Here is a 14,805-nt window from a genome sequence, read left to right as displayed (position 1 = left end):
CCGACCCCCACTAAATTTGGAGGCCGACCCACCGATGCCAGTGGCACACGCCCTAGAACCCCCTGGGGGTTCACCATACAAACATTTAAAAAAATCGCCGGTTTTGCACTTTACATGAAAAAATCAGCACAAACATATCCATACCAACTGAAAAGAGGTGCACCACTGCGTATACGTAACATTTTATTATTACGTATAAACAAATAAAAAAAATTGCAATGAAATAATTTGAAATGTTTGTATGGGAACCCCAGGGGAGTTCCAGGGGGTGTGCCACTAGCATCGGTGGGTCGGGCCTCCAAAGTTAGTGGGTGTCGGTCATACAATTGGAGTCGAGTAGGGCACTCTAAACGGGTCAAAGTGGTATTTTTCAAAATTTGCCCCTACCTGGGGGGGGGGGGGACATCAGAATTCGTTTTAGAGGTATGATTCCTTTGGCAAAGTTTCTTATTTTGATCCCTAGAATATGATTTTCACAGAGCAATGGGCGATTTTTTTGCCTCCCCACAAATCGACCCGCCCTAATATATATGGTACCTATGCATATGACAATTTTTTTAGTACTCTCTCAAAAAAATTAAGTTTCGCAGGCTCGAAAATTAGGTTTTTGGGTATGCGTAATGGAACTTTTTTTCCTGAGCCCAAATCCTATCGAAAAATCGATGGCGCGATATCGGTTAAGTTTCGCCCATACTAATCGACCCACCCTAATGTATATGGCTCTATTCTAAACTCATTTTCGGTCGAAAGGAGCAAAAAAGATACAGAGGCTACCACTCATGAACTTGAGCGTGTAAAAATCCAGTTTAAAAGTTGTAGGTAGTTATGAAAAAAATGCTTATGCCAAACTTCTTTCGGATTTGGAGATATTTGTTCGACTTATAGCATTGATTTTTATTATCTTCACTCAGTCTTTATAATTTTGCAAGGGTATTGTCTCTGCCAAATGTCAATGTAATGTCTTTAACGGCCATAAGGCATGTTAAAGTTTCAAATTTTCTTCTTCTAAATATGGGTGGTGCCATGCCCATATTTCCAAATTTTTTTTAATTTTTCTAAATTTTCGATATCGTCAATGCCAACCCATTTGGGTTCAGATAAGCCCGTATACCGAATTTGGTTTAGATATCTCATCTATTTGCTCTAGTCATCGTGTTAGCAGACGGACAGACGGACGAACGGACATGGCTCTCAACTCAGTTTGTCAGTTAAACTACGCTTAAACTTATTCTGCAGTTTTTCAGTCTACTTTAACTGAAGTTTCAGCTGAGCTGAAGCGGTCGATCTGGCGGGGTTAAATACTAGTTAACTTATCGGTGATTTGCGTTCGTTCGAAATGGCGTCGAATATACCCAACAAGCATAAAACGAAAAATGATATTACTTAAGTTGAAATAAAGTAATTAAAAAAAAAATTTTAAGTTAAACGGTTTTATTGAAAACAATACTTACATGAAGAAATAATAATACGAAAAGCTAGAAAATAATTAGGTACGTCCTAGATACTAGTCACCACATTCCTTATCAATCTAGGGCGTTGATCAGACAGTTAAATAAAAGCGTTGGGCGCGTGAAATTTCTAAAAATGTGAGGCGTAGCATAACCTGATTAAGGTTCAGGTGGTCTTACTTATGACTATCAAAAGAAATATGACGCGTCCAACGCTTTTATTTAATTGTCTGATCAACGCTCTAGATTGATGAGGAGTGTGGTGACTAGTATCTAGGACCTACCTAATTATTTTCTAGCTTTTAGTATTATTATTACTTCATGTACGTATTGTTTTCAATAAAACCGTTTAACTTAAAATTTCTTTTTTTTTATTATTTTATTTTAAATTTTTTAGTCTTTATTTAATTGCCTATTATTTCTCATTCTATTTAGTCATTATTACAAGGACTCTTTCCTGACAATTTGTTACAATCTAAATCCTCAATACATAATCCTTCCAAAGACTTTGCTCGACTCTGCGCCACGTAGGCTTGTCCCTCCTCCAACTCCAAAATATTTTGATGTCAATTCTACCGGACTCTATGTAATATTTGTTCCAAATATCAGCCAAATCGGACCACAAATACGATTTTTGTTAATATCTCGTTCTTTGCACCACCTAGCGGGGATTTTTTTCTTATTATTGCATTGTCATGGGGTTGTGAACTATATTCCAAGTTTCAAGCTTGTAGCTTATAGGGAAGGTACTTAAATTTCAATTACAAAATTCGTGCCAGCCAGCCAACCATCCATCCAACCAGCCTGTCAAGTCAAGCTAAATAAAACCGTTTAAAAAACTTTGTAGCCTTCTTGCTATACAAGGAAATATTTTTTGGACACCTGTGTCCCATATGCGTGTAAGGGTTAAAAGTACGGTCATATTGTACACGTATCACTTAAACTATGTGAACTTAATACAGTAGGCGCTCACAAATTAGAACCACTTTGTTTTTAGGATGATTCTAATTTATGAAAAATTCTAATTCCTGTACGTGGTTTTATTTGTATAAAACCTTAAAAATTAAGTCAATTTGCGCTAAAAAACCACAACGAAATCTTGTCTTATTCACTTTTATTTATAAAAACGATAAAATATAAGATAACAATCCAGTACAATACATATCACATGTTTTTTTGTTAAATATACACATATGTATATATACGCTGAATCAAAACAAGATCCAAAAAACAAAAACTCCAATTACAATAAATATATCTTTTCATTAAAAATACATAAAAGATCGATAGAAAAGGCCAGAAATGAAACAAAAACTTCATAACTAATATTCAGTAATGTGCAATGTTTTTTGTTAGCCGTATGATAAGTATTAGCTGATTGCAGATGGAGCCAAATCAAATTCTAGGGCTAACCGCTTCCCTTGAACACCTTTGTCAAGCTTTTCCAAGATCTTGACTTTGGTTTCCAAGGACAAAATATTTTTCTTACATTTATATGGCATTTCAGCGAATTACTTTTAAACAAACAATACCAAAATTCGTGCACGCGCATCGAATTTCACACAAAAACTAACAAAAAGCTGTACAGAACCGTGACGAAAATCGAACGACTACCGAGCGTATGAATAAATTGAATTCCCCTTTTTATATATATTTTGCTACAAAAAAGAAAATACGCTCAGAAATTAGAATTTTCGATTCTCATTTCAGATCGTTTAATGTATTGAAAATGTTGATTCTAATTTCTGGACATTCTAATTACTAAAGGTTCTGATTTATGAGCGACTACTGTACCACAATTCAACTGTACAAATATAGAAACGAACAATTAAATACAACTAAAATTTCCTTTGAAAAAGAATATCCAAATATTTACGCGCTAATTTCATTTCGCTGGAATAAACATAACAACATTGACTTTGCTGTTTTGGCAGAACAAAAGCTGTTTGTTTAACTGTTTTAGAATTTGCTTTACTCTTGACGCATTAAACGTAAAAAATAATAAAAAAATAAAAAATTAATAAATGCTTGGCGAAATTTATCACAGAGAAAATGTAGGTCGAACTTCTCTTCGAATTTGCGTCTTGCTCCCTTTTAATTTTCCCTACAAATTAGCGGGATACATGTTTTATTTTCATACTAGAAATACGTTTGGAGTGTACGCCAAAAAAATGCCGAGCATCGACCGCGCTTAGACAAACTTTTTTCCAATTGAAAAACTGGTTTTGAATTTTTGATGTTACTTTTACCGGAACTTGAATTCAGGACCTTCGGTGTGGTATGCGAAGCACGCTCCCACCACACCACTTTTTATCAATAAATAGTTTGAGATTGTGGCAGGCACACGGATTAAAGTTTGAGCCTAAATCTGAAACATTTTGGACATATGAAAAAACCAAATTTTGTATAAAATGTAGATTATACCGGTCTTCCTGAAAATGAGTGCATAGAACTGGGTTTCAATTTGAAACTGGAAAAGTTATAAAAAAAAATAGGGGGCGGCTCCCTGAAATGCTTTCAATCAGTAACTAGTGATACACATTTCTGGTTCGGAACTAGACCTAATTTGCTAAATAACTACGAGTTCGGTATTAACAAATTTTTACACAGTTACAAAATCGACAGGCTGGGTTCTTATTTTTCATATTTAATTTGAGAAATATGCTATCTGCAAAATAACTGCTTCCAGTTTAAAGTAACTTCGACTATGAGTATGATTTCTTTTCACAAACTTTCCCACTCTAATATCGTACTAGAAGGAGCATTTAGAATTTATCTTCGGTTCGGAACCAACGAAATAGCACCACCTAGTACAAATAGTAACAACTAACCTGTCAGTTTTACACTAGTTTGGAACTAATGAAATTCTTCAAATAAACCAACTAGTTCAAAAGTGGAAATATTTATACAGTTCTGAACTATAAAAAAGTTAATACAACTCGAACCAACTCGACATCACCATTTTAAATACGCCAGTTGGAAGTATGTAAAAGATATAAAGGGCGAAATAGTAGAGGTTCCGAATATACTAGAAACGCACAAGTTTTGAACTAGAGATTTTTCCTACAGTGTTGCTATACCTACTGTGTTAGAAATCATTTCATAACACCTTATGTGTATAACAAATTTTTTTGAAAAAGATTCGATAATTTGCAGGACTATTCACAAATAAATTTTGTGTTTTTTTGAATTATCAGACTCGAATGTAAACTGTTATGATAATTTTAAAACCAAACGTTTCCATTCCAGTTTATATTTTTAGATTTTTGAAACATTTTGCTTTTGTTTCAAACCCAGAATTGACAACAAGTTTTGTATTTTTTGAAACTTTTTTGATTTTGTTTTAAAACAGTTCTTAAATTTTAAACTTAGTCTTTAAACAAGTTTTAAATTGAAACTGAATAAAATTAAAAAACAAATGTTTCAAAAAGTGTTTAAACCGATTCAGGGGTAAAAATTTAGGCGCAGATTTCTAACCGTGCACCCGAAAATTTCATCGAGCTTCACCGCTGTATATAAATAGCGCCCACAAAACTTTTCTTGTTATAGTTACTTTATACTTCTTAACAAGCAGCGAAAAAAAAAACAGTAACAGAAATGAATTTAAGCAATTTCGCGATTCTGGTTGTAGTGCTTATCTATCTGTTGACCCATATAAATTCAAAAACTGACGATCGGCGTTATTTGGTAGCATTACTTAATAGGGAAGAATATCATTGCGCTGGATCATTAGTGACTATGCAAATAGTGATCACAGCTGCGATATGCCTGAAAGGTGTAAAAACAAATGTAATCAAGGTGGCAGCTAATATAACTAATGCATACTACTTCCACGAAACACATCGCAAAGTGAAGAAAGTATTTTATTAAAATAATTTAAAACGCAGAAACAGCGATACAGATATAGCTGGAATTAAACTGAAGGAAGCCTTTGAAAATAATGATGGAGTGAAGCCAATACCACTTTGCGAAAAGCAACTTTCGGTGGGCAAAAATATCCAAATTAGTGAATGGATTCCTCTACTATATAGATACTACCGAGAGCGTTCTAAACTCGTAAAACATAACGATACTATAGTAGAACCACAGAAATGTGTGAATTACGCCAAAGGAATAAATACGTATTGTGTTCAAGCTGCCTGTGGAGAGTGTATTGCAGATTCTGGAGCACCGGGCATCGTCAATGGACAGCTTTGTGCGGTGGGATTATTTACGATTTATGGGAAGTACGGAAATTTTAAACTTTATGTAAATGCAGCTGATCCAGAAGTTCTGGGTTTCATAAGAGAATTGATGGATAATGAAAAATCTGGAAAAAAAAAATCTGGATGTTGGTTTTTTTAAATAAATTATAATTATATAATAAATGAAGATTTAACTTTTTCAATAAGTTTGTCATACGATTTGATTTAATAAAAAAAATAACTAACTTAACTCATTTGTATTTAATGAAGCTAATTTAACTACACGGTTAAAAGCTTGAGCTTAAATCTTTAACTTTTTTGCACACCAAAGAAAATTTGGTTTAAAATTTAGATGGCACTTATTTTCGTGAAGAAAAAATTACAAAAATCTTTTTGTCTGCACAATTGGTTGTGGGGGATATATGCTATATATACAACCAATCTCATCCAATTTTGCAGACAACAATATGTGCAATATACGAAAGTATATGGTGAAATTTTAAGCTTCAGTCTGATAAATCGAGGAAGATATGACAGAAATTCTCTTTTCTGAAAAATCGGTTGTATGGGGGATATATGCTATAGTGGTCAGATCCGGCCGGTTCCGACAAATGTCTAATCGGACACCTAAATATACCCGCTAACCAAGATATCTCAAAAATTGAGCGACTAGTGTGCATACAAACAGACAGATAGACAGACGGACATGGCTAAATTAACTCAGCTCTTCATCCTGATCATTTCGTTATATTTATTGGTGGGTCTATCTATTTTCCTTTAAGGACTTACAATTTTGATATTTGTGACAAAGTTAATATACCATTTTATTTTCATGAAAAGCATAAAAATCGTTAACTAGGTTGTCACGATTTCATTTTCACTCACCATCTTCAGCATCACTTTCGCTACCCTCAGCACCACACATTTTCTTTGCTATTGCTTGCTGTGTCTGACGCTCAATCTCGCGTATATCGTTAATTGTTAGGTCATACCATTCATCTTGCCACGCCCATGCCTGTCGATGTGCACGCACCATAGTTTTTCGTAATGCTACATCATGTATACATTTTTCAAGCTTCGTTTGCATACCGCACTAACGGAACTCAACGCGACAAATTTTATAGGCGCACATCAAGGACATATTACGAGCTGTTGGTTGCTGCCTGCATTTCACGTCATGCCAATATTCCTCCAGCCAATCTTCGCCGAGTGGACTGCGTCCAGTTTTCTCAGATACAAATAGCTTTGGGTCCTCTTCTTTAACATAGTCACCGCCATACAATTGATCTTTGACAATGTCAATTAAATCTATGCAGGGAGGAGAGACACAAAAATTAATCTTCAGAAATAGGATTTTTTTTTAGCAAAAGTTCTATTGATAACGTTCTAAGTCTGGGATTACTATTCTAATATTTCTATGCTTTCCTTTTCTTGCATGCTAAGAATTTGGATGGATTGCCACCTTAACCTATCTGGAAGGCGATATTCTGGCTTGGAATCGGACAGCTAGCTTACCTGGTAATAACCCTACAAACTGAAAAAGGTTCCAGGAGAAAGAGGCCACAGAGAGAAGCGCCGTGCGCCTGAGATCAAATAAATAAATGCAAGGCGCTATAACCTCCAAAGTGATTTAAGGCCTAGCTTCCCTTCCAACTTGCTTCGTGCTCCTTTTAATTTTTCGGGCAATTAGTGGGTGCATGGCAGAGGCAGAGGAATGCTAATCGAGAACTTTAATACAGAGAGAGGGCAAATTATTGATAACACATTAATTCCACTAAATTAGGAGACAGTTGAGGGAGGCATTTGGAAGCCAGTAAGAAGTAACACCAATTTCTGCTTGCTCTGAGAAGCAAAAAAGATACCATATAGGAACTCCAACCAGCTGAAAAGCTGGGCGAGGTGATGAAGACATTTTCGACCGTAGCGCTGCTTGTATAGAGCAAACCGTATAGGCGAGGGCTCGTCGCAGTGTGGAGATCTATGATTGGGGAGGTGACGCACTTGCTTCATGATAGATATAAGTTTTCCATTATTATTATTTTAGTTGCATCATTTCATCCTTTTTGTTTTTTTGTTCACATATCATTTTTTTTTTAATTATTAGAGGTATTAAAGGGCGTCCCGTGAAGTGGTTCATTTGCGATTTTGAATGTTTTTGAACGTAGTCATTTCACTTCATATTTTTATATTTTTTTTTTTTTTGTAAGTTTTTTGCTACAACAACAGCACATTTATTCGTACCTTGATTATTTATATTTTTTGAGTGTTGGCGTGAAGCCACAAAGACAACGCAGCCGGCCCACCCACGTGGAGAAAAAGAAAAGAAAAAAACCATCTAACACCTTAAAGATAGTTACACTCACTGCACACATTAGGTATACACGACCACCCGGGTCTCCCTGCGACGCTATATCTCGGGATATTTCACGATTTTTCCATTATATTGTATACTTTTTCCGGGCAGCCGCGAAGTTCCACGCACCCGCTTGCGTAAGCGGAAATAATAATAAGTTACAAATTAACACTGCAAGAATTTACTGCAGTTTCATTTCGCCGGAGCGACCAAATGTAGGTCAGGTTTTGTTTTGACTTCTCTTTTCTTTGCAGCTAGCTTTTGGATGATACCATTGGAGAGTGACAAGCGAGGTGAGTCTCAACCACGGTTTCCACACCATGTTTTCATTTGGGACCAAAATTCATCGAAAAAAGGACCAAATTCCAAAGAAATCCAATAGCTGGGTGCTTTTTATACTCAGCGTGCTTTGCACGCAGAGTATATTAACTTTGATTGGGTAACGGTTGGTTGTACAGGTATAAAGCAATCGAGAGGGATATAGACTTCCATATATCAAAATCATCAGTATCGAAAAAAAATTTGATTAAGCCATGTCCGTCCGTCCGTCTGTCCGTTAACACGATAACTTGAGTAAGTATTGAGATATCTTCACCAAATTTGGCACACGTGCTGGTCTGGACCCAGAATAGATTCGTATTGAAAATGAGCGAATCGGATGATAACCACGCCGACTTTTTATATATATAACATTTTGGAAAACAAAAAAAAAAAAACTGATTATTTAGTAAATAATACACCTAGAATGTTGAAATTTGACGCGGGGACCGATATCTTGATAAAAATTTTAAAAATAATTTTAAATGGGAGTGGCACAGCCCACTTGTGATAAAATAAATTTTACAAATATTATTAATCATAAATCAAAAGTTTTTAAACCTATCCTAACAAAATTCGGCAGAGAGGTTGCCCTTACTATAAGGAATGCTTTGAAGAAAAACTAACGAAATCTGTTAGGGACCACGTCCACTTTTATATAAAAGATTTTTAAAAGGGTCGTGGACGAATAAAATTAGTTATATCTTTGAAAAAAAGAGCTTTATATCAATGGTATTTCATTTCCCAAGTGGATTTATAACATCAAATAGGAAAAACTTCAAATTTATAAAAATGGGCGTGACACCACCCCTTTTATGACTAAGCAATTTTCTATGTTTCAGGAGCCAAGAAAAATGAAGAAATGGACGAGATCGGTTAAAGACCACGCCCACTTTTATATAAAAGATTTTTAAAAGGTTCGTAGACGAAAATAATAAGCTATATTTTAGCGAAAAAGAGCTTTGTATCAATAGAATTTTACTTTTTAAATTTAATTATAACATTAAATTGGAAAACACTAAAATTTTTGAAAATGGGTGTGGCACTGCCCATTTTATGAATATGCAATTTTCTATGTTTCAGGAGCCATAACTCGAAGAAAAATTAACGGGTCGTAATAAAAATAACGCGGCATCTTAGATATAAAACAAGTTTAAAAGGTTTAAAAGGGTCGTAGACTAGAATAATAAGCTATAACTTAGCAATTTGAATCAATGATATTTCACTTATCAAGTTTTATTGTAAGAGGAAATGGGGAGACATTTTTTAACGGGCGGTGCCACGTGTTATGTAGAAAAGTAATTTATCTGAAATGAAATGTACAATTGAAGCTCTCGCTGAGTATATAATATTCGGTCACATACGAACTTAGACACCTTTACTTATTTTAATTTAATTCTTTTTTCTTCCGTTTACCAGTGCACTCTCTCGCTTGAATTTTCCCATCTATGGCCTATATTCAGTAAGTGCGGGTTTTGAAATGTACATTATTTCCATGTAATTTGTGTAAAAAAGTGTAAAAATGTACATTTCAAAATTCACATTAATTGAATCTAGCCACAGTCCTCAGATTTACTATTGAAAAGTTTTAAGAGTTTGAACTGTGTAGTAATGGTCGAATTTCCATTTAACGAGGTACGAGAAATTAGTTATTATTAACAATGTTATTATTAAAGTTTTTGGGGTTCTGCTCTCTAACGGGAATAATTTGGCACAAAGCGTTTATATCAGATCTGCTTTCCAAAAATATTCCTGCCTTACTTCCAATAAAAAATATTCCTTGGGTTAAGAGACTTAGTATTCTAAATTATGTACACTAACATTTTTTAAATATCCAATATTTTGATATAATCATTGCACCTAAAATGTCTAATACTGATGTAATAATAACAGCAGACTAAATTTTTCTGATTGAACTCTTTATCACAGGTCGGAAATATATAGAAACTTTTAATTCTGTAACTGAATTTGAAGGTTGTATAGCAGAAATGCTATTAACTTCCAGACACAAAAATATAAAATATAGCCGCATCGCAGTATGAAGAACATATAAGCATTGGAATTTCTAAAACTCATCAATTTGCTTTGTGCTGTGTGAGAAAATTTTATATCGCATAACTTGAACATAAAACAATGGTAAGTGCACTTAATATAAAACAAATTAGTTTCATTAATTTATTTAGTTTTCAATACATGAATATCTTCATCAATGGAAAACTCCGTTAAATTACTTTGAGATGTACGTGCATTTGCAACAACTTTTTTTAAGCTCAAACATTGACAAAAGTGTATGATGAATATTTTTCGATAAACGGTAGAAATATCTAGCCACCAAAACAAGATTTTCTGATTCATCGCTTGTTTCACCAACAATTAACGAAAATTTGTTTACTTCAAGATCCAACACTTTTATAAACTCTCTGCTAGGTGAAGTGCCATTGTTTTGCTACATTTTGTTGACATCAATTCTTTTGTAAGAAATTCATTGAGGTAAATGATAAATTATATAAGGGTTAATGAAGGTGTGGAAAATTTTGTGGGCAGTGTTGAACATTTTTTCCTCAGTGAAAACAAACAATTTTGATTACAGCCTAAAAAGGACCAAAATTGGAAAAGAGGGACCAGCGGACAAAATGGGTTTGGAAAGGACTACTTTTATTAAAGTGGCAACCGTGGTCTCAACAGCATGCCCAATGTCGAATAACTAGCACCGAAATGCGTAGGAGAAAAAGGAAAACTTAGCGTTTTGCCTTATAATTTGAAATCGGCCGTAAAGCTCAATAAATATAAACGAATAACTAGTTTTTACCAATACCATTAACACGCGCTTATACATAAATTAATTCACAATCAGCGGTATGACAGTTTTTAACACGCTTTTATTAGCTTGGCCTGTATGTAACGGAATCTTTGAGCTTAATTTTCACCGGTTTCTAGAAGTCTGATTAATTTGAAAATATGCATACGTATCAAGGACCGATGACAATGCATTAATGTGGTGGTGTGGTGACATAAGGTCAATTGGCCTTATTATCACTTTGAATGGCCATAAGTTTGATTGAAACTTTGCACACGTATCAAGGCTCGATGACATTGCATTAATGTGATGGTGCGGTGACATAAGGTCAACGGCCATAAGGTCAATTGGCCTTATTACCACTTTGAATGGCCATAAGTTTGATTGAAACTTTGCACACGTATCAAGGCTCGATGACAATGCAATAATGTGATTGTATGGTGACATAGGGTCAACGGCCATATGGTCAATTGGCCTTATTACCACTTTGAATGGCCATAAGTTTGATTGAAACTTTGCACACGTATCAAGGCTCGATGGCAATGTAATAATGTGATGGTGGGGTGACATAAGGTCAATTGGCCTTATTACCACTTTGAATGGCCATAAGTTTGATTGAAACTTTGCACACGTATCAAGGCTCGATGACAATGCATTAATGTGATGGTGCGGTGACATAAGGTCAATTGGCCTTATTACCACTTTGAGTGGCCATAAGTTTGATTGAAACTTTGCACACGTATCAAGGCTCGATGACAATGCAATAATGTGATGGTATGGTGACATAGGGTCAACGGCCATATGGTCAATTGGCCTTATTACCACTTTGAATGGCCATAAGTTTGATTGAAACTTTGCACACGTATCAAGGCTCGATGGCAATGCAATAATGTGATGGTGGGCTGGCATAATGTTAACGGACATAAGGTCAATTGAAATTATGACCACCCCAAATGGCCATAGATTTGAAACCTTGCACATAATGCGAAAAACGCATTCCTTTATTAATGATAGAAGGATGCATGGCACATCTACGAAAGAGCATAGTGGAGCCCTTTTTAACTCTTTCCGGGGTGGTGGTATGAAATTTATACCACTTATTCAAATATTTTTCCTGCATTTTATGCGCATTGGTATACTTCTTTTACCACTTATACAGGCAAATTTAAGCTCATATTTTCTAAAAAAAAATATAACAAGTGTGTGAAAGAGATACATATATATGTTTTTTATGTACAAAATGAGTAAAATAGTGAAGTATTGAAGTGTTACTCAGAATTTATCATATTTTGTAAATAAAAGCACGTGCAGCATCGGTATCCTGCTATTGAAGAAAAATAAAGTGTTTTGAATTAATTACTCAGCCAGTGGAATAAAAATAAACAAAAGTGTTAGCGTGGAAAGTGTTTAAATTTGCTGGTATAAAAAGTATACCACCGCGCATTATATACGTACTTGAATGACAATGGCTAAAAAACTTAAGCAGGGTGATATATGCAAAATATTGGAAGCCTGAAATAACAAGTTAGATCAGCTAAAGAAGTACTACGAGCTGAATAGAAAAAGCCGCAAGGGGTGGCACCGAATATTTTTTCACTTTCTTGATGTTGCAGTGGTGAATTCTTTTATTATTTCTAAAAGTCTAGGGTACCACTTACCCCTTAAGGACTTTAAACTTGATTTGATTTCAATACTATGCAGTTCAGCATCACCACCTACTCTTGGAACCAATAATAAAAAGCAAGCTAGAGTCCTAATAAAGAAAAACAAAACCTATGTAGATCCAAGCCTACGATCCTCGCCATCCCACCAACCAGTCAGATCAACCTTAGGTAGATGTGCGTACTGCAGCACGACAAGCCACCAAAGAAGGACTCAGTGGATGTGCTCCACTTGTAATGTGCCACTTTGCCTCAGCAAAAAAAAACTTGCTTCAATGAGTTTCATAAGTAATCCTCGCATTCTATACGCGATGGTATAAAAATCGTACCACATCCTTGTGCAAAATCCTGCAAGGATAAAATTTTTTTTTTTACATTTTCTTCACTAAATGTCCTAAATAAATGAAATAAAATAATCTTTGTGTTTAATTTTTAGCGATTTCTTTCAGTGCCCCGGAAAGAGTTAACACGCTTTTATTAGCTTGGCCTGTATCTATCTATGTATCTATGTATCCATGTATGTATGTAACGGAATCTGGAGTGGAATCGAGAGCCCCGGTAATGCAGAGCTCCGAACTCCGTTGCACCTTTTGAAGCATTTTAAAATAGGTACTTTTAGCTAGTGCAGGCCACCAGAACAAGGCACCGTAAAGAAGAATCGGGGGCACAATGGCTGTGTAAATCCTGTAGGTCACCTTAAGGGAGAATCCCCAGGAGGTGCCAATTGCCCTCTTGCAGGCGAAAAGCTCTGCTGCTGCCTTCTTGGATCGCTCCACTATATGGTCACTCCATAATAGCTTCCTACCCAGAATGACTCCCAAATACTTGACTTGATCGCTAAACGCTAAGAACGTACCCCTAATTCTTGGCGGTATAAGATTTGGTACTTTGTACCTCCTCGTGAAGAGGACAAGCTCGGGTTTATCCGGGTTGACTTCCAAACCTGTGGCGGGTTGTACTCCTGGAGCAGCTCCAGGATGTCAGATGGGTCCGTTGGCGTCACTGGAACCCAGGCTCTAGCTCTTGGTCGTGAGGGGATATCACGCGCCTCCACTACCTTGAGGCGCGCGCCCGGATATACCACCCCTATCAGCGTGACGGCGGCCCTATAGAGGTTTACCGACCTGGCGTCGTCACAGGCATTTAGCTTGATATTGCCCTGGAACCACCCTGCAACGGTGTAAGTTGGCGGTGGACCAGGGTTGTCTTTCTTAACCTTAACGGCCACCCTAGCGAGCGCGGCCACGATCCACTTCCACTGTTGCTTCGTGATCCTGTCATCTTCGCTGCTCTCGTCTATAATGCCAATGATCTGCCGAATCTTTGCAATTTCGGCCAAAGACCGCGTCCAGCCTTCCTGCGTCTTGGCCTTTTTCGGTGCCGTGGGGTTGGATTCATCCATGGACCGCTGGCGTTTCGAAGTTTCATCACTCTCGAATAAAACTTTTAAAATTACTTGAACTAAAAAATTAAAAATAAATAAATGTAAGGCGCGATAACCTCCGAAGAGATCTAGGGCCGAGCTTCTCTTCCAATTTGCGTCGTGCTCCTCTTAATTTTCCCTACAAATTGGCTGGACGGGACCTACATGTTTTATGCCGACTCCGAACGGCATCTGCAAGGCAGATGAGTTTTCACTGAGAGCTTTTCATGGCAGAAATACACCCGGAGCGCTTGCCAAACACTGCCGAGGGGCGAACCCGCTTAGAAAATTTTTCTTCTAATTGAAAAACTTTATTTCCAAAATTTTGATGTTGCTTTGCCCGGGGTGCGAACCCAGGGCATACGGTGATGCAGGCGGAGCACGCTTCCATCACACCACGGTGGCCGCAAAATTAAAAATTAATAATAGTTTAAAAAAACCAAAAAAAAACACGCTTTTATAGCTAACCGAACTAAAAAATAGAAAATAATTTTCAATTAAAAAGAGTTTATTTAACAGTAGTAGAAGGTCAAACAATCATTTATAGTTAATCACCTCAAAACAAAATTATAATAAAATTTAAGTTATTAACAGAATAATTAAATTCACAGTAAAAAGCAT

The 14,805-nt window shown here is 36.1% G+C and overlaps 1 pseudogene; it reads right to left on the bottom strand.

Moving 5' to 3' along the window:
- Nucleotides 1-14,805, bottom strand: part of LOC137251047 (protein retinal degeneration B-like) — a 79,181-nt pseudogene that overhangs the window by 17,788 nt on the left and 46,588 nt on the right.

This window comes from Eurosta solidaginis, chromosome 4, assembly GCF_040869045.1.
Source record: "Eurosta solidaginis isolate ZX-2024a chromosome 4, ASM4086904v1, whole genome shotgun sequence".
In the NCBI taxonomy this organism is placed as follows: domain Eukaryota; kingdom Metazoa; phylum Arthropoda; class Insecta; order Diptera; family Tephritidae; genus Eurosta; species Eurosta solidaginis.
This window is presented reverse-complemented; position numbering and strand designations above follow the sequence as displayed.